The following is a 21,241-nucleotide window of genomic DNA, read 5'->3' as shown; positions in this document are numbered from 1 at the left end:
AATGTTTCTATAACTACATTTTTTCACTGCTAAAAGGGGCCGTCATCAACTCATTTTACTTCCGTAAATCTTGAAATATATATGTCGTTTACGATTCCTTTACGATGAACACTTATTCTAACTGAATGTGGTGTATTTTCAACAGTTCCCCAGCCGTAAGTTTACAAGTAGAATTAAACTGTGATGTTTTTTTTAACAACATTATTATTCTGGACCAAGGAAGTGAATGTTCTTTTCGAAAGAGTACCATCATCAGTTTTTATCTGTATGTATTGTGTGCGTAAAGCATGTTGATATGTGAACACTCATTGAATGATGGTTGCTCTAAGCAGGGTTTTCCAAGGGGAATGGGAGAGTGATGGTACCGTGACCTGAATCAGTGACGTCATCGCATGCGCCCACCTACACGAGAAAGTCGCATCGCCGTGAACTTCAACCTTTTCAAGAAGCGGTAGCTCTCGGAGCTTCAAAACTGGCTAAAATTTCCGTGCTGTGGCATAAGCATCATCTACTTCCCAATACAAGAAAACTCGTTACTTGAAGGTTAAAGTTGCATTTATAACTCCTATGACACTGCATAAGTGTTCCAATTGTTCAATAGTGTCCTGTCAAAAATAATACTACCGTGGTGCGAAACAAATAATTCTCTAACTGTAGTTCGTAATCCATATTCCTTTGTTTGTGGTTATAAGGTTATGCAACCTGAAAGATTATGAACAGCTGGTTGAATACAGACTCAGGCGCATATACAGCTATCCATACGCATGTTACTTTTTTAATGTGAACCTTGAGTGTTTACAAAACAACAATTTCCCGTTCTAACTCTGAAAGGAAACTGTCTGTTTTTCGTAGACCTGTGACACGTGTAAGTTACGACTTCTGCTAGTATAAGAATGTTATCCTCAATTAATTCCATTTCCCCATCACTTTCTATGGATCCATGGCTTCTGCTACAATACGATTTTATTATTCGGACATTAAACTTTCATTCGCCATTTAATTACGTTAAATATGTATGATGATATCAAGAAGTGGCGAATATCACTTCATTAGGTCCTTATTTATAGAATAAATACTTTTGCTGTTAATTAAAGTAGTCTGCGATTGTAAAATTCTCTACTTGTATGTAATAGTGATAGTGGAGTGTATCTATCGTATTTGCCCTATTTTCCTCTTCGTCGGAAAGACGTTCCAATACTGTCTTCTAATCTGAAGGGGGTAATTTCCCAACTTAGCCCAGGGGGCTTGCTCCCGAGCCATGGTGACCAAAAATAGATTTCGTGACGTCTGCCAAGTGAGTGAGAGAGAGAAAATAAAGAATATGTCTGCCATGTGTTCCGCATGCTAAGAAAAAAAGAGAAAACTTTGTTCTTCCTCAACGAAAGGACTTAAGTTATTCTGTGTCTCTTTCCTTCTATCATCCAATAATTGTATCATCTTTATAAACTCGTAATCAAGTGAATCTTATTTCTTCACGAATGTCGTTTAGTCGCTCACTTCTTCAATGGAATCAATATTTCAAATTTAGTCTAGGCTTTGGGGATGTTGGTTCTGTTTATTTTCCAGTCACAAAATCATGCATTTGGTTTATTTCTGTTAGAGACGTTAATTTTTTTTTGTATGTTAATAATATGTTTTAAAACATTTTCTGGTTATTATTTAATATTTATTTAATCCAAGATGCTAGCTGGAAACATGCTTGGATCAATTGTAGTTCTATGGTAGACAAAGGCGGTGCTTGGCTTTCGAGTGCTCTCGACTTTCCCTTCAGTTTTCATCTTCAGTATAAAGAGCATAATTGAAGACTGCTATCACTTCATTATCTTACGTTATCACCTACTCAAGGATAAGCTAATAATAATAAAAGTGTGAGCTCTTTCGTGAATAAGCGTTTAGCGTACGGTACGCGCCTTTGGCGTGGGAGACCTAGGTTCGATTCCAGGCGGGAGCTCAAGTGGTTCGGACATCACGTTAATCAGTAGGTCCCGTCTCTTATAGCCTCGCTGATGAAAGGGACGTTAAACTAAGAAATCAACTCAACTAATAACAAAGGGATAATACTTGTAATAGTAACTTCTTTTTATATATAAAAGACACGTTCCACAGATTCCTATACATTTTGTTTTCTTGTGTTATAATGTACTTTGTTTGGACTTGAACGTCTGTTTTTCAGCAGAAAGACTAGACAAGACGTGAACATGTGTATGTCCACTGGGAATCTAGCCCGATCATGACGCCACGTGAGAAACCTAACCTTTAGACACGAGAGAGCTGTCGTCAAGTCCCTAGTTCGATTCCTGGCCAAGTAAGATTGTGGTGGACAACACCGTGTCCGTGGGTTTTCTCGGGGTACTCCCGTTTTCCCCCACTTTTCATGTCACCCATTCTTGCTTTAATCATCGTCTCCCTTAGCCTAACGTGCATAATCGTGGGGCGTTAAACTCAAAGATTTCATTTCATTTCACGAGGAAGCTGTACTAATAGTTTCATTTATGTTTAAATGTATGACAGTTTGTGAATGAATGATAACGTCTTTAAGCAAGTATTTTACTTGTATGGTAATGATAGTAATTTATTCTACTCTTAGGGTACTTGAGACGTGGTCCTACAACTTTTAAGTGGAATTCTAACTACCAGATGTGCCTCAAGCGGGACTCAAAGCCAAGAAACCTTTCATAAAGGTAAGTTTACATCACATTTTCCCTTTATGTACAGCCTTACAAACAATAAAACTTGAAAATTATAATTTACTTGAAGGCAACTTTTAAGGTTAATGAAGTAACATTTTGCCATTTTTATTTCCTTTATATTTTCAACTGATCAACATGTAACTAAAAATTGTGACTGATTAACTTTGTTTCTTGTTTTTTTTTTTTTTTTAATATTTTCAAATTTCATTCTTAAAATTTTCAGACCTATTTTCTTTTGAGAATCTAATGTGTACTGTATTTATCCATAACCACTATATATACACAGTACACATGACTCTTAAAATGGCAATAGGGGCCGCGGTGGCTCAGTGGTAGAGCATTCACCTCTGATGCATGGGGTCCTTGGTTCGATCCCAGCTCGCGCCAAGTGTAGTGGACAAACACCGTATGATTGTTTTTTTTCTCGTGGTTCTCCCGTTTCCTCCCACTTTCTTCATTCCACTATTTCATTCATTACTCATCATCACCGTCTCCTTTAGCCTGGCCGGCATAATCGTGGGACGTAAAACTGGAAGATTTCATTTAAAACGGCAAACTTTACAACGATCATTGGTATCCTGTCATAGTTGCTGCAGATAAAAGGTTTCCATACAAAAGATTATGGAATTGGTTTTCTTCTTTCTTTAAATGTATCAAACTGCATTTTCCACAATAGTATGCAGCTTTATCAAAGTCCTTTCTCTATAATAAAATGCCTTGTCCAGACAAATTCTGTTGAGAACCCAGACTAGGATAGGTACCTTATATCATGAGTTTACTATAAACTCCGTTTGCATAAACACTATCAGAGGCTGGAAAACGTATAAAAACAAACCAGGACAATAGTCTTTTGTTCTTTTTTTAAAAAATTCGTTTGTGAGCACTATTAAGGTTTAAAGAAACCTTGTGAAATATTTTGTAGTAAATAAAACTTTTGTAAACAATAATTAAGCTTTTTTTGTTGTGATGACGAAATTGATTACAAAAGAAATTTATTGTCATATTTTAAATAAAATAACCAGGTCAATTGGTGGTTTTCTATTTCGTTTTTACGTTTGCAGTGTCAAGTTCGTGGCGTTGTTATTCCCTTAAAATCAAAACATCGCACAGACTACAGAAGGTAAACACTTTGTTCTATTTGTTTTCTGCTGTCACAAATTATATAAAAATTGAGTAGATATAACTAGAACATTTTCTATATGAAATAAAAAAAGTATTTGCTTTTGAACGTATTTGAGGTCGAAACAGTACCACCAATTAAATTAGTTGTTAACAATTATAGTATATTTTGATACACATTTTGGTTTCCGGCATGCCCGAAATAATTACAAAGCTGAAGTTACTTTAGAAGATGTTTACAGAGTTTCTCTAAGATGACGAACAACGCAACTAAAAAAAAATGCAAAAATGACTTTCCACGATTTTGCAAAAGTTATTTGGTTCACATAATTTTAGACTCATAGACTATGTTTTACATAAATGTTCAAGGCTTTAGAAAATGATTGGCTGGCTTTCGACGGGTCTCAAACCAAAAAATCAGTAAGAGAGAGTGAGAAGCTGTTTCTTGATATAGGTTTACCGCCTCAACAATAGGTTAACAAACCATTTCCACACAATAAACAGGAGAAACGCAAAATAGTGAAATTATACACATGAAATATTATCTTTCGTTTACCAGAACTTGTGTCGTACAAAAGTTGAAATTACACATTTGGCGTTGGAGACCAGGATTCGATTTGCGGAGAAAGCTCATATTGTTCGTATCCCACGTTAACCTATAGGTCTATGTCTCACATAGCCTTGGTAAAGATTCGGACGCTAACTTCAACTCAACCAACACAGCAGAAAACAAATTTTCTGCCTACGTATTATAAGTTCTGCAATCTATAACAAACCTATATAAAAAGTATATAAAATTGTAAATGACTATGTTTGTGACCTCATAACTCTTGAACCACCCAACCGATCTCGTTCAAATTTTCAACATAGTTGAAGTTTAGACCTGCAATGGTTTCTATCATTTCAATTTGACGGTGCAACTTGGGGTAGATGAGAGGATAGATATTAAAGATGATTGAAAATTACCGATATTAGTGCCGATTCCATACTTTTCTGGATCGCTGAGACGAACAGTGACACTTCCGATGCCACTTAATTTCAAATTCAGCCCTTTATGTCCAAAATGAAACCTACTCTCCCCGTGCGAAGAACGGGTATTCTGCTAGTCTGTATAAAAACATCAGCGTAGCAATCTAGCAAACAGAACAAAATCAGCTGACTTGAGTGGTGGACTGGACCAACGCTGCTGAGTGTGCCAATATGATAGAGATGAAAGTGGCTATGTCTAAAAAAAATTTGTTTGAAAATTTTACCTTAATCACTAACCTAGATAGGGTCGTCCCCTATGATAGCCAACGATGGCCACAAGCACGCAATCTCATAAGGTTGCTAGTTGTAAGCTGTATCAACGGAGAAAGTCACAGAATTCCTTGGTACAACTTTCATCGTTGAAGTGTAAATATTAAACTCTCATACATACTCATATATGACGCCTTTTTGGCCTTCTTTATCGGTGGTAATGAAGACGTGTTAGCTCTCTTGTTGGACTGATTTGCCTTCTCGTGGGCGATGAAGTAAACACGAGAGGTCTTTCCAGTGACGGCCACAGAAGTTCAGTGCTCCAGATTTCTTCATCGATAGAATGTAGGTCCACTATTACGAAGATTTCGAAAGTTCAGTCAGATATGACTAAGGTTGTGTCTTCTACTCTTATGGCGACCAGGAAATCGTTGAAATCTAAGGCAATGGAAGAAGATTTTTGTGAACAGTGTAACGATTATTATTATTATTATTATTATTATTATTATTATTATTATTATTATTATTATTATTATTATTATTATTATTATTATTATTATTATTATTATTATTATTATTCTCGAGATGATACAGACACAATTCCATGTAGCTTCTGTACTCCTTAGGTATATGAAACCTGCGACCAATTATAGAGAATGACAAAAATGGAATATTTCCTGGTGACTGCTTCGATCAGTAGATAGACTATTTAAACCACGTAACTATATTTACTTGCAGGAACCTGTAGTTCTGGTATCTGTTCATATCTTTAGTCACTCAAACTATACCCATGAAACCTAATTCGTTTTCGAATGTTTACAATTGTTTTATACACTTCCTGCCTGTTACAGCTACATTTTAATATTCTAAGATATAGGCGAGGCTAATTGTATGTGTATAACTATACATTAACTGAAAATTCCTTAGTAGAGTAACAGTCAGTGTTAAGTAGCTATTCAGTAGCTTCCACTTAAACTCACACAAACAATTTTTTTTTGTTTATTATGTACAATTTAGAGAAATTTGTGTTGTGTATGTTCGATTTTAATTAATACAACTTTCATTTTCTTTTATGCAATGGGCCTGAATGAATATAGGCATCTTGTTACTTTTTCTCAGACCGTATTCATTCATTTCCGATCATAGTATAGGGCAAATCGTAAAGCATTAGTATGGCTACAGGTGTGCTTCTAATATGGCCGTCAATAATGGCTAGTTTGTATTGTTTTCGTTTCTTTGAAATAAATTTGAATCCGTTGTGTCGTTCTTTGCTTTATAGTTATATATACGTTAAGAATGTCACTTCGCGTACACAATATTTCTGAATATTGTTGTAAAATCCTGCATATTACTAAAAACACTTACGGTGGTCATTATAGGACCTTCTTCCCTAGATGTTTTCAACCTCTCCTAAACTTTCCCACGAATACATACATATATATATATATATATATATATATATATATATATATATATATATATATATATATATATATATATATATATATATATATATATATATATATAGGGGAAGGCGTTGTACCTGTGAACACTTTTACAGTCTTCGAAATTTTGGTGCTAATATTCAGCACTTTTTCCCCAATTTTTGTCGTACATTCGATGTGTCATCTCCTTACTATCAGATAGGATGATTTTTAAACGTGTTACATAATTACAATAGCATTTATAAGATAAAATAAGAACAAATCCGTTTTGTTCACAGGTACATTATGGTCGTGTACCATTGAACAAACCCTCTTGTACCTTTGAACAGTCATAATTACAATGTTTCTGCGGCAATAATATAAAACGAAGCCACAAATATTAACAGTTATAAGTTGCAATGAAAGGTTTAGCTATAAAAAGCCCCCCAGAATTAAAATTTTATCAATTAAGTTAAAAATTGAAGAGAAGTTCTAACAAAAACTTGTGAACAATAAAGTTGAGCATATACAACTCTTAACATTATGTTATATAATAAGCGAATATGTAGAAACTACTTAAAATTATAATTAATAACTTTATATCCTAACCTAACCTATATAAAATATATCAATTGTTTTAACTACTTACATTGTGTAGCTTTAAACAGTATTATTTATTGTTCAAAGGTACACGATGCATTAATGTTCATAGATACAAGAGGGTCACCATTACGAAAAAGAGTTCTCCACTAGCTTAAATATTGAACAGAAGTTAAAACTAAAAATATTACTGTATTCACCAATGATTCTACCCCAAGTTTGGACAAATAAATATCACAAGTTGCGAAAACCGAAGAGCACAAAACTCAAAAGGTAACTACAAAAAATCTTCATTTTGGGGGTGAAAAAGTTAAAAAGAAAATCACTCGACACAACACTCAGTAAACAACAGCCAAACGCGTTTGTAGTGCTTTTTTTCATTTAATCTTTCAAATGAATTTTAATCACTGCACCTAGATATCTCTGAATTCGAGAAAAGCACAGGTGTTCAAAGGTACATTGTTTCAAAGGTACAACGCCTTCCCCTATATATATATATATAGAGAGAAGGGAGAGTATACTGAGAAGGGAGAGGGACGGCAATTCACGAAAAAGAATGCAAGGGTGGACAAAAGTGAACAGATGTGCAAGTTAGCTTGAGACTTTGTGTAAACTTCTTGCATCAATTTTTTGTGACCTATTTAGCTTGTCAATGCCCAGTTCAAAATATATGCAAAAGACAAGGTTTTATTACTTCACAGCAACTCCAAAAATTCAAGCTTTAAATTTCAAGAGAAAACAAATAAATTCAGTTCCATATTGATTAAAACAACGCACTTTACGGAGCACAAATTGGAAGGACCCATGAGACTAGCTTATAGTGTTGAAACCAAAACTTTCCTTGCAATTATAATACCTAAGTTAACTCTACAACTTGAAACAAGAAATATTTAGTCTTTACCATCAAAATGGTTTCAAAAAAATGTTTTCAATATGACCACTGGCAGTGCTATTCAGCAAGTGAATTCTCGCTTTGTTTCGAATGAATATCGTATATAAGGCATCGCCTGACTACATCCATCTGAACAAAGTCTGTTTGTTGTAAGAATTACCTGAAGACACTATGAATATTTAATTATTTTAGCTTATTATTCCGAACTGAAGAAGATATTCGAAAAGAACTATTTTAATTTCACGACATTATGGTAGTTACAACAAGTCATTATTAAAAATGAATTGGAATGAAATCTGTCAATTTAACCGTCCCACGATTTAGCCCTCTTGGCTATGGAAGACGGACGATTAAGCTAAGTGGATGATGATGGAAAAATTGGTAGGAGGATAATGTGGGAGGAAACGAGCGTACCCCGAGAAAGCGCACGGACACGATGTTGTCCACCTAAAACTTACTTGATCGGAGATCGAACCAGGAACCACACACACTAAAGATAAGCGCACTACCAGTGAGCGATTATGTACCTCAAATCATTATTAAAGTCTAAAGATATCGATACAGGGCAAAGTTTTTGTTGTTTTTTAATTTAACATCCCTTTCAGCAGCGAGGCTATATGAGACATGGACCTACTGATTATCGTGGAGTCCGAACTACATGTGCGCCAACAAGGAACCGAACCCGGGTCTCCTACTCCAAAGGCACGTACACTAACCGCTTAGCCACAAAGGAGCTCAAGTACAGGGCAAAGCTACAGGAGAGTTGATAGAAGAGGAATGTTTCGATGAAAAAACCAAGGACCAAAAAATAAAAGCAAGGAAGACATAGATGATGGACTACTGCTAATCGAACTTTGAAGAAATTGCAAGAGATGCCTGTCTTACATTACGTACGTTACAGTTACTCAATGAACTCAATCTCTACCATCCAATGTGTCTGTTATTGTATCATTCAGTGTGTATATTTTGACTCTCTCATGCACCCAAGTAGCATGCGAAAGAATTCTCTGCATCACGAAGATGATCAAGAATCTATTACGATCTTCCGATGGGCAGGAACCGTTAAAGAATTTCGTTCTTTTTTACGCTGAAAGATCATTTTACTTCGATTAGACAAAATTAGTGAAGAAATTAGTGAAAGGTTTTACCATATTTAGGGGAGAAAGAAAGTTATGTGACATTAAGGATTTACAAATAACATATGCATATAGGGTTTCACATACTAACGTAAAGTAATTGGAATTGGAAACTGGGATGATGCTATTAAAGAGCAATTGAAACATGCTTAACCATAAAGTATATTACAGTTCCCAGTGGGAGTTCAAGGGCTTCGATCTGACTTTAAGCTACAGGTCTTCGTCTCGTATAGCGTCAGTGTTGAAGGGGAAGCTGAACTCAGATCAATCAACCAATCTATCGCCTCTTTAATTGTATTTTAATCAAGATTGTGTACTCTTACCAATCCCACATCCTTTTCCATGCGTTCAAAAACTTTCTGAAGAACATTGTAATAGCTTGTGTTCTTGACATCAGTATATCACGATCAGTGGAAGCTGCAGTGTGATCCAAATGGTGTTGGCAGATGAAGCCTAAGATGCTGAAACCAAACTGTTCTTAAACTTCATGTTGGAGCTCCAGTTACACAGGAGATAACGCAACCTGTTACATTTTTTCTACCAATACAAAGTTACAACATTCAGATTACAGTCTTGACAATGTGTGAGGATTCAATTTGTCTAATTAATTATTGTTCGCACTAATTTCCAAAAATGTCTCTAAAGTGCTCAGGACTATAACTATCTAACTATGTCTTTGTAATGGTTATTTTCCTATTGGGTTTCCAGTTAAAACTTTGAAAGTTCCTACTTTCTTCCATTCTGGCTACATGACCTGCCCACCTGAGCCTCCTAGACTTGATGACCCTAACAATGTTTGGTAAACCGTATAAATTATGTAGTTCTTCGTTATGAGGTTTCCGCCATTCACCATTCCCACTCCTCTTGGGTCCGAATATTCGTCTCAGAGTCTTATTCTCAAATTCTTTCAGTCTATGTTCTTTCCTCAGAATAAGCGACCATATTTCGCAACCATACACAACAACAGGCATGATTATCGTTGTATTTATTTTAAGCTTCAAATTCCTCGACAAAATTCGCGACGACAAGAGATTTTGAACCGAATAATAACACGAATTCCCTGCTTGTATTTGTCATTTAATTTCTTCGTGAATATAGTTTTGGTCTGTTAATATTGATCATAGATGTTTCAAAGTATCTAATCGTTTTTGGGCCTGCAATGGTTTTTATGATTTCACTTTTACTGTGCAACTTAGGGAGGGGTAGATATATAAAAAATTATCTTAAACGACCGCTATTAATGTCGAATCCATAGTTTTCGTGGTCGGTAAGATGAATAGTGACACTTTCGATGCCGCTTAAATCCAAAACACCGTCTATCAGAAAGCGCTTGAGTAATAATAAAAACTGACTGACTAACGGAATTTTTTTTCTTATTTTAATCCAGTGAAGCGGGTAACCGACGATAGTAATACATATTTGTTTGAAATTTTTGTTTGAGATTTCTTCTTTAGCCCAAAAATAACATTGAAAACATAATAGAAAAATAGTATACGTACATATGTAATTACGCTTCAACCCCTAGTAGTAACGTTGGAGAAATATATATTAAAAAAAAAAGTAAATGTTCTGATAACTGAACCCTGCATGGTGTATTAAATGTGATGTCATGCACTTGCTCAACAGAGTAGTAGCGGTCTATTCAAATCGGTAGATGAATCTTAAAAGTGCTTTGTGGTACACAGAGAAAAAAAAACATGTGTGGCATACTTAAAAACGTAGGTTACATGCGCAAACCCTGTAGTATTTGGACTTAATGTACGACTATATGTAACATCTTGCAGCAAACATATAAGTGAAAAAGTATGTTTTATAAGTACCTTCCGTATGAATCTCACGAATAGAAATGAAATCTTTAAGTTTTACGCCCCACGGTTATGCCAGTTAGGCTAAAGGAGACGGTGATGATAAGAAATGAGTAAAATGAAGGAAGTGGGAGGAAACGGGAGAACCCCAAGAAAACCCACGAGCACGGTGTTTGTCCACCACAAAGTCCACACGGCGCGAGCTGGGATCGAACCAGGGACCCCAAGCACCGGAGGTGAGCGCTCTACCACTGAGCCACCGCGCCCCCCTCGTACGAAAGAATGAACTGTATATAAGCGGTAAGGATCTCACATACAGATGGACGTATATAACATATACCTGACGCATGCAATATAAGGAAGATTGTTAGATGTCAGACAGCGTGCAGTGGCATGATGTAATATCTAAGGGGGAAAAGGCCATTACATATGTAGCATATGAATATTGTACAAATTAAGTAATTATACAATCCTCCGTACAAATTAAGTAACTTTTGCTGTTAGAATGATATTATAAACCATCTATTTATACAAAGATATTATGGTCACATTTCAGGGTCCAAACGAAGTACTTCCTGGAAAAAGTTTCAAACAAAAGTTTTACTGTTGATGTTTTCTGGTCCCACACACTTCGAATCATGATTTTAAAAGAATCTGCCAAATCCACTCCTTTCAATTAACTGGAATGGTCATGTATTAGTAATGGTGAGTCATTTAGTCTTCTGAGGAAGAAGACGTGGCATTCTGAAAGTAGGAATTCATTTAGCTTCCGACGGAAACTAAAAGTTAAGGAGGATAATTCAGTATTTCTTTGTGAAATTTAAAGCTAAATCAAGACGAATGAATAAAAACACATTACAACATTTCCTAGTAGTTAACTCTGTTTTATTGTCTCGGTCTTTTAAAAAAAGCTTTTTTTTTAACGGACTGCTCCACAGGGAACTGTCTCAAATTTAACCAATTGAAAGGCGGCTTGTGTTTTGTAATAAAGAAGTTCTAGGTTCGAACCCAATGGTTGATCGTCCTGATAGAGCTTTTTTCCCTGGATTCTCCTCATTCTACAAGGCAAATAACAAACTTGCACCTTTAAATACTGTATTGACCTGACGTATTTTTTCCTTCGCCATTCTTGTTATTTATTAATGATTCAGGGCTCTCAAGCTGTAGAACTTGAGTGCTAGGTAAAGACAGAAATGATGAATATGACTCTGTATTTTAGATTTACTAACTGTTGCGGCCGAGCCTTCGTCCAGCCACACATCATATGTTAAAATTGTGCTTAATTAAAAGCTGTAATTGGTTATATTTAACAAATTTATTCATCTATTTATTTATTTATTTATTTATTTATTTTGAGTTTGTGCACCAACGAACAAATGTTCATACAAATATTAATGCCCAAATCTAAATATGTTGTTTGGCTTTGTTTTATTTTGAAATAATCACATTGAAACAATAGTTTTTAAATTGCTATTAGGCCGTCAGAATAGTTTTAAATCGAAAAATTGTCTGCACGGTAGTGACATCTGGTAGCATAAGGCACGCAAACGATAGTGCACGTACCGACATCTAGTAGCATGATTGATTATTATTAGGAATTAGAGTGACGCGCTGAGATGTTTACCGTTTATTAATAGGATGCTCATAGAATGACAAGGAATTATTTCAACAATGAATTGATCGTTTTTATAATTTTCTCTTCGTCAACTCTAGCTTATATTTATATGTATGTAACATATAGCTTATCTCGTACGTCTCTTCAATTTGTCTCCACTGTATAACTTTTGTATTACGTAAAACTGTGTGTGCAACAAATTGTAATGAACTGTCAACACTTCCTACTATTGATGCTAATTAAACGTATTTTTCTCAAACTGACATTATTCTGCACGTCGAGATTTTGGATTTGACACACCACAAGTAATAGTACTTTCCCACTTTTCAGTACTAACTCTTCCGTGGTATATAAACGGAGGATTTCCTAGTTTCATTTAATTCGATCTCCATTACTTTCACCCGCAACTAGCAGACAAACATCTTAACCTATCAGAGATAAACAGCCGAGTCCCCAACGCTAACTCTAAACTCAACTTATCCTATGAGAAATAACACTTTCAGTTACCATCTATCCCCATTCTAAGTCACAATGGATAAGTAGTGAATCCAGTGGACTTCGCAGCTAGTCTCATTCATCGATCTACAAAAACAAGTCGTTTCCAGGTCCACAAAAAAATCCATCTACATTATCAACAGCAGGTTAGTAAAAGAAAAGTATGATCCTTGCATACACAAATTCACGCACTACATTAAACACTATACATTTCCTAAATGTTTAATAAAAGACTATTAAACACAGTATAAAGCATACTTCTGTGTCAGGTAAATCATCTATATACATATAACAAGAATTTTGGAAATGATAAAAAAAATGGATCAAAAGATTGCGATCTTGGCCAATAATTAGCTTTTGGAACAGGAGCCACAAAATTTTTGAACGGCCACTAAATCGACTTTTCGTATTTTCTATGGAATAAGCACATCATATTGAGTTAAGTGATAGTTTGGATTTGGCTACACTATATGTAGTTCTCCAGATACAAAGCGTGCAAGAAAATATTTGCTTCAAATATATTGGATCTTTTGATCCAAAAAGTAAGATTATCTATATGAGATTGGTAAAATATGTATGTCTTTATGACACTACATTCAGTGCCCTTTAAGGCATATCGTCGGTATATATAAAAGTTAGTCATCCTTTGTATAACTTCTACTGGTCCGTTTCTATTGTTATCTTGTTTCACTGGCAACACAAATGTAGCTGTTTATATCCCTTAAATAAATTGAACAGTGTAGCTTAGAATAGGGTATCTACGGTATAAACATGGCATTCTTAGACCTTAATGTGGATAAAAAAAAGATACAAACGCGCGGTATTAAAACGACATTGCACCAAGTAGCTTTTAATGTTATTTGGCCACAAAACATGCTACTAAATTATTTCTAACTGACTTGAAGGCTTGAGGTACCAATACACAAACTAATCTAAATAGATAAAAATGAAAGTGACTATGTTTGTGACTTAATAACTCTTGAACCACAAGACAGATCTCGATCAAATTTTCAAAATAGATTAGGTTCAATGGTAATTCTTATCATTTTACTTTGACGGTGCGATTTAGGGGAGGGGCAGTGACACTTCTGATGTCATTTAAATCCAAATCCAGTCCACAATAGTAATATTTAATTTTTAAGACAAAAAAACCTGGTCTATCATAGAGCACTTCAGTAATAGTAAAAAGTGAGTGACTAACGGAACGTATTACTAATTTTTCTTATTTGAACCCAGCAAAGCGGGTAATTGGTACTAGTCACTTATAGTTGGCCAAGAGTTTCTTTTAACTTTTAGCTTTAGTAATTCTAGTTTTCTAGCAAATTTTTAGTTTGCATTTTCTTTCACTACAGTTGAACAAATTTACGGCGGTTTGGCATGTTTTACTTTTTCCCCATACCGTCGTTCAGTGAATTGAATACGAAGTTGAGGATGCAGGAAGATCATTTTACTGGCCTTCTGCGTATCCGCATTTTCTCCCCATTTCTTTTGCTTTATGTCATTCTTAAGCATCATTCTAAGAACTTTATTTGTGTCCCTACTAATCTCCTCATTTTGTTCCCATAAAATCTCTTTTCATTTTCAAGCGCCGGCAGTAAATCACCGCCAGTCATGATACTTACGGTTATTACATTTCGTTTTAAGTTCATGGTATGTCCTCTTCTCTTAATTATTATTTGTATTTTAAATATGTCATGCTAACAAATACAAAACTTACTTACTTGTGCTTGAAATATACAGGGTGCTTCAAAACAACACCGACACGTTTGGGAGGTGATCGCTGACACTAAAGTAAGACAGAAAGTACAGACCAACCTCGGTGCACAAATGCTTCGTTTCGGAGTTATAGACTGCCGAAAACATGAAAAAAATGAACTTTTAGAGTCAATGGCTTCCAAACTAGTGAACCTATCGTAGTCGGGTCAAGACTGCACTTATGAACCAATGTGTGCACTATCCAAAAAAAAATATATGCTTCAGAACCTTGAGGTATCCATGCAAAAATTTTTATAGAGGGTGTTTGGCTACAGGCATATAATCTGAAGTGCTCGCCAACTACCTCTATAAAAATTGATGTTTGAGTACCGCAGGATTCTGAAACTTGGATATTTAGCTCCATAGTTCCTAACGTAAGTGAAGTCTTGACCTGACTACAGTAAGTTTCATAGTTTTCCAACTATGGAGCTTTAAAGTTCATTTTTTCATGTTTTCGGCAGCCTATAACTCCAAAAGGAAGCATTTGTACACAGAGATTGGTCTATACTTTTTGTCTTATCTTGGTGTCAGGTATCTTCTCCCAAACGTTGTCGGTGTTGTGTTGAAACACCCTGTATAAATGTCTCTTACATGTCAGGGAGGTGATGAAATCATTAGAGGAATAACTGTTGTAGAATGAGATAGGTCGTGTTTTACATTAGTTGAAAATTATTCAAATCATTTCTTTGTTCTTGCTTATGAATTCGTTCACTAGGAGTTCAGTATTGTTTGTAGTTTTCAATACTCACTCGCATGAAACGTGGACCTGTAACTTTTATGCGGGATCCGAACTGGAAGTTGACCACTGTCCTCTCGTTTTAAACAGAGAACTATTTCTCCACTGCAGTGTATTTGTTAATTAACGGTTTTACTAGAGCTCTTAAATGAAGATAACTGTAATTAGTTGAAGACTAAGTCATTTTTTGATTACCTTTACTTTTTGTTGGGCAATTTGCAAGTTACATGATTTTTCTTGTCTTACTGGGAACAACAGAGTTCTAAACCAGGTAACACATTGAGGAATTGGCTTGGTACATGGTCAAAGTAAAATCACTTTGTAAGCAGTGATACTAATTCAAAAAGAATTTTAGTCGTTACTAGGAAGTTTCCGTATTGCGAGAAAAAATGGTACTTCGTTGATTTCTAAGTAGACACTGCTTTTACAAACTAGCTAATCAATCTTCTCATTATTTACTTTCTTATCCTTTGAAATTATCATTTAATAACAGGATACTTCCATAGGTTTTTAGTTTTAAATAGCATTTATACGAGGGCTGATCAGAAAGTATGGTTACAAAGCCTGCAGTGAAACGTGTGTTATTATATCATATAACCAATACATCCAACATATAGTATATATTCGGTTACTTTTTAGCATAGTCTCCATATCGCTTGTCGCATCGTGGGATGAGTTTCAAGATTTCCTTCTGGTCCTTGCGTATTCGGCCACTTTGTCACGAAATGTTTCACTTCCTAGCCTCGGCCTCCTAGGTGCTCCTTCAAACGTGGGAACAGGTGAAAGTAGCTTGGAGCGAGGTTCGCGCTCTAGGAAGAGTGGTCAATGAGGTATGCACTTGATGATGATTCGAATCTGTTGATGCTGTGCTGGGTCGACCACTGCGCTTCTCATCGGTCACGTTTTCTCTACCAGCCGCAAACTTTCGACACCCTTCTGCGACATGCTGATGAGACATTACATTCTCTCTGTAAATTTCTACCAGCTTCCGGTGAATTTCGCTCGCGGTTACACGTTTCGCCCACAGAAATCGAATAACTGAGTGGACTCCTTCGCGAGACCAGTTTCCGAAACAAGCCGCCATTTATATTTACCTACAACTAGCGCCGTGGGTGGCTGAAACTCTGCATAGTTGCCAACCTCATATATTACAATTACCGCACACACCTCGGTCGGCCTTGTAACCTTATTTTCTGATCCTCCCTTGTATATAGCTATATATATATATATATATATATATATATATATATATATATATATATATATATATATATATATATATATATAAACATTCGACTCAGTCCACACTACAACTTCGATTGTCCACAACTCGGGAACCAAAATTCTGCAGATCACAATATTTCGTATCCGTACAAAACTCATTGCTGTGCAAAGTTTGCTCAACATGAGATTAGTTTTATTGAACGCGTATGATATGTATTCTCCTTCTGATTGACTTCTATAATTTTATCCTCTCGTTGCAAGATCTCGTAAATCCAGAGCACGTTTAACCGTTCGGTTTTCCAAGGTGATGATGCCTTTGAAATTACTTTCCTTCGTAAGCAAAAATATCTTTTTCCGCGCAATATGACTAAACTCAAGCAAAAAATCTTCTTTAAGATGGCCCCATCATGTCGAAATTAAAATACCGCTAATTTTACAGTACAATTATGTGATATCTTCAAATAGATAAAATATAATTGAAAAGTAGAACAAGAGCTCACTAGATAATATTTTACATGAAATATCGTTATCGCGACTCACTTATCTGCTTTCGATTTCCAGCCATTTAGAAAATCGTCATTTGTTTTCGCGTATCTAAATGACTGCAAACGGAGAGCTACTAGGTGACTCGTGATAACAGTACCTCATGCAAAATAATATTGTCTAGCATGCTCCTGTTCCATATTTCGATTATCTTTTATCTATTTGAAGATATCACGGAATTACTGTAAAATTAGCGTTTTTATTTTAATTTTGCAGTGATTAGGCCTCTTAAATGGGATTTGGTTGAGCTCATAACCTGTGACAAACCAAAACAGCATTTAGCAAGTAATTAAGATGTAATTCCGTCAGAATGACTTGGATTTGTACTTAACTGGGACTAGTAATGTTTGAAGAAACTAATGCGTTCTTTTAGTAAACGGAACAATTCTATTGCGTGAGAAGTTCAAAGGCAACAATTATCGAGTTTTACGTGGATTTTTATGATATTAGTGGTGAAGTTAATATATTTTTGATCTTTCGTTCTCAGCTCAGTTCTTATGTTAATTAACGACTTAATACACATCGTTATTGCTTTCGTAATGACTAAAGCCATAAATTTATGGCAAAGTGCCATACTTCGTTATTTTCCCACTGATGTAAGGAAAATGCCATTTTGGTCTTTTCACTTGTTCACTGATTGTAAAAAAATCGAAATACCAATCCTAAAAAAGAAAATAGAGTCTTTACTTATCTCACTGGCCGCATTTCTCATTCCCCATTCACTTTCTCACGTAGTTCTAACATACTCTCCTGTTGTGGAATATTCACTTTCATATTGTCTTGGTTTCTTATAGTGTCATATCTTTCATTTCATTTCAAAGCCCATTACTTACTGCTCATACTAGCTAAACATCCGCTATGATTAGAACTTTTAATCCAACAATTAGTATTTCCCGCTGATCTTGTGTTCCTAGTGCACGTCTCTTTGGTGTTCAGGGTCTCAGGTTCGATTCCCGTTGGAGAATATTTTAATTTGAATGTACTGCAGTGGTTATAGGTTCAACTTAAACTTTAGAACCATATCTCATACACAGTGTTTATAGCCTTGGTGCTTAACAGGAATGGTAAACATCAACAAATAACAACAACAATATTCAATAATTAACAATCGACTACTGGACGGAGGGCTCTCTTGTTCATAAACATCTATTCTGCAAGTTTATTGGATTAAAGCTCCAATTTACTCTATTTAGGCGTTCGTTTATCCAGATACTCCTCCGAGATGTTTGAACCGTTCTTAAATAAATTTGAGTGGTGATTCGAGAATGCGCGCTGAGTGTCGTAAAGGGTCGAATGTCTCGATCGGAATACCATTGAGGAATAATCACCGATAAACGAGATAACCATGGACATAACCTTGGAAAGTATTTGTTGTGCGAATTCTAATTGTGAACAACGGAAAATAAATTTTTTTAGCATTAGAAATAGAGTAAAACCCTTTTCGTTTTGTTCTATGAACACAATTTTTCAAAGCCATTATTGTTTTCACTAATATGCCAAATTCAGCTATTTGCATGTCATGTTCGTTCACGTAAACAATTGAATCGTTGAGTTCGAAAACCGGTCATCTCCATCGAAGATGATTCGAGAGTTGTGACAAACAAAACTAAATTAGTCAATATGTATCTGAAATCTAGGGTTATTTTCATTTTTGGGAAGTAGACAAATGACAGTTCTACTGTCCGAAAATCAAAACAGCCCTATATGTCAAATGCATATTGACTAATTTAGTTTTGTTTGTCACTCTTCTAAAATTAGCTTCAATGGAGATGACCGGTTTTCGAACTCAACAATTCAATTGATGCTCTAAAAAATTCTATGAATAATCAATTAATGTCGAACGCTTTGCTCCAAATTTCCAATTAATGCATACCAAGTTTTTTTTTCCCTTAGTACTTCTCAATTTTGCACACCACCTTGTATTAGGACGTTTCCTAAATGTTTTCCTGTTCTGTCTTTCTTCATTAAAAATTTAAAATGTACATAAGCATCGATCGGATTACTTCTATTTTATTGAACATATTATATAATAGCTTTAAATGCTTTAAGTTCATTGTGTAAACCATAAATATTGAATTAATTTTGTTTAAATATGAAACACACAACTCAACCAGTAACTTCAGTTACATCCGAGCTAAATACAGATTTTACGGATTATACGATATGTTACTATTCAAACACGGATTTTCCGGCGGACGGTGGCAATGAGATGGGTGATAATAGTGGAATAACTCAAGTGAGCAGAAAGGAGGTAACCCCGAAAGATATGGTGTTTGCCTACCATAAAGTCCACTTGGAAGAAACGGGATCGAACGAGAAGCCCCACACACTAGAGGTGAGCGCTCTACTACGGATCCTTACGGCCTCAGGTTTTTGTAAAGAGTATTGAAGTTTATGCGAAATTATACAGTTAATTCTTGCAAAATAATAATAATAATAATAATAATAATAATAATAATAATAATAATAACTAGCATCGATTACCCGCTTCGTTGGGTTAAAATAAAAATTGAAATGCACAACTCCATATCTCATGTGTTTGGTACCCATGAAATATGTATGCTGCTTTCGTTTTTAGTGGCACCGATTTAAACGGCATCAGAAAGATAACTGTTCATTTCAATGACCCCGAAAACTATGTATTCGACACTAATAATGATCATTTTCGATCATTTTTATGTATCTCCCCCTTTTCCAAGTTGCGGGCTCAATTTGGTTTAAAACGGAATCGGAAGTGTCACCGTCCATCTCAGGGACCCCGAAAACTATGAATCAGACATTAATATCGGCCATTTTTGATCATTTTTATATATCTCCCCCTCCTCCTTTTCCATGTTGCGGGGAACGGCATCGGAAGTGTCACCGGTCATCTCAGCAACCCCGGAAACTATGGACTCTACACTCAAATATGTTATTTTTTGCCAGTTTTATGAATTTTCCTTTCCCCCACCCCAAAATGTGGGGATAAATTTGGATGTAAACGGGATTGAAAGTGTCACTGTTCATCTCAGCGACCGCTAAAACCATGGGTTCACTGATATCGGTCAATTTAGATCATTTTTAAATATCTAGTTCTCCCCCTCCCCCAAGTTGCATCAGAAGTATCTATGTTGAAAATTTGATCGAGATCGGTTGGGTTGTTCAAGAATTATTAGTTTTTTTATTATTTTTATATATCTCCCTCTTCCCTCCCATTCCCATAAGCTCTACCGTCAGTGATATGATAGCTCCCCCTCCCCCTCCTCCTTGCTGTGGCACACGACATCAGAATTGTCACTGTTAATCTCAGCTACTCCTAAAACTATGGATTTGACACTAATGTTAGTCATTGTCGATCATTTTTAAATGTTTATCCCCTCCCTTACGTTGTACCTCCCCTCCCAAATAATCAGTGCTGAACTTTGATTGAAACAGCATCAGAAGTGTCACTGTTTCTCTCATCGACCCCGAAAACTATGGATTCAACACAAATATCGGTAATTTTTTATCATTTTTAAATTTCTCTCTTCCTCCCCCTCCCGTACGTCGTATCGCCAAGATGAATAGCCTAAAGCAATCCCTACCCCTAAAGTCATTATGTTGAAAATTGGATTGAGATCGGTCAGGTGATTCAAGAGTGATGAAGTCACAAAGGCAGTCATTTCTTTTTACATATATCTCCCCCTCCCTTATGTTGGCTGATCAAAGTGAAACGATTAAAAACACACAAGGTCTGACCCTCATGCAAGTTGAAAATTTGATCGAGATTGGTAGGGTGATTCAAAAGTTATTAGGTTTTATTAGTTTTTATTTGTACGTCCCCCTCCCCTCCCTCTCCCCTAGGATCTACCGTTAAAGTGAAATTACAAAAATGTTTCCAGATCCGAACCTCATGTATTTTGAAAATTTGATTGAGATCAGTCGGACAGTTCAAGAGTTATTAAGTTACAAAAATAGGTAACTTTCAGTCTTATATGAATTGACTTTTA

General features: G+C 35.6%; 1 protein-coding gene across 10 annotated transcripts in view; it reads left to right on the top strand.

The window, feature by feature from the left end:
• The window catches only part of PMCA (plasma membrane calcium-transporting ATPase 3), a 765,800-nt gene that overhangs the window by 514,771 nt on the left and 229,788 nt on the right, over positions 1–21,241 (top strand). For all 10 annotated transcript variants that reach the window (XR_014131792.1, XR_014131781.1, XR_014131782.1 and 7 more), the window contains one exon: positions 2,588–2,681. The gene's annotated coding sequence lies outside the window, so the exon portion shown is untranslated. The remainder of the gene's footprint in view (positions 1–2,587; positions 2,682–21,241) is intronic.

This window comes from Thermobia domestica, chromosome 6 (assembly GCF_964235325.1).
Source record: "Thermobia domestica chromosome 6, izTheDome1.hap1.1, whole genome shotgun sequence".
Lineage (NCBI taxonomy): Eukaryota > Metazoa > Arthropoda > Insecta > Zygentoma > Lepismatidae > Thermobia > Thermobia domestica.
This window is presented reverse-complemented; position numbering and strand designations above follow the sequence as displayed.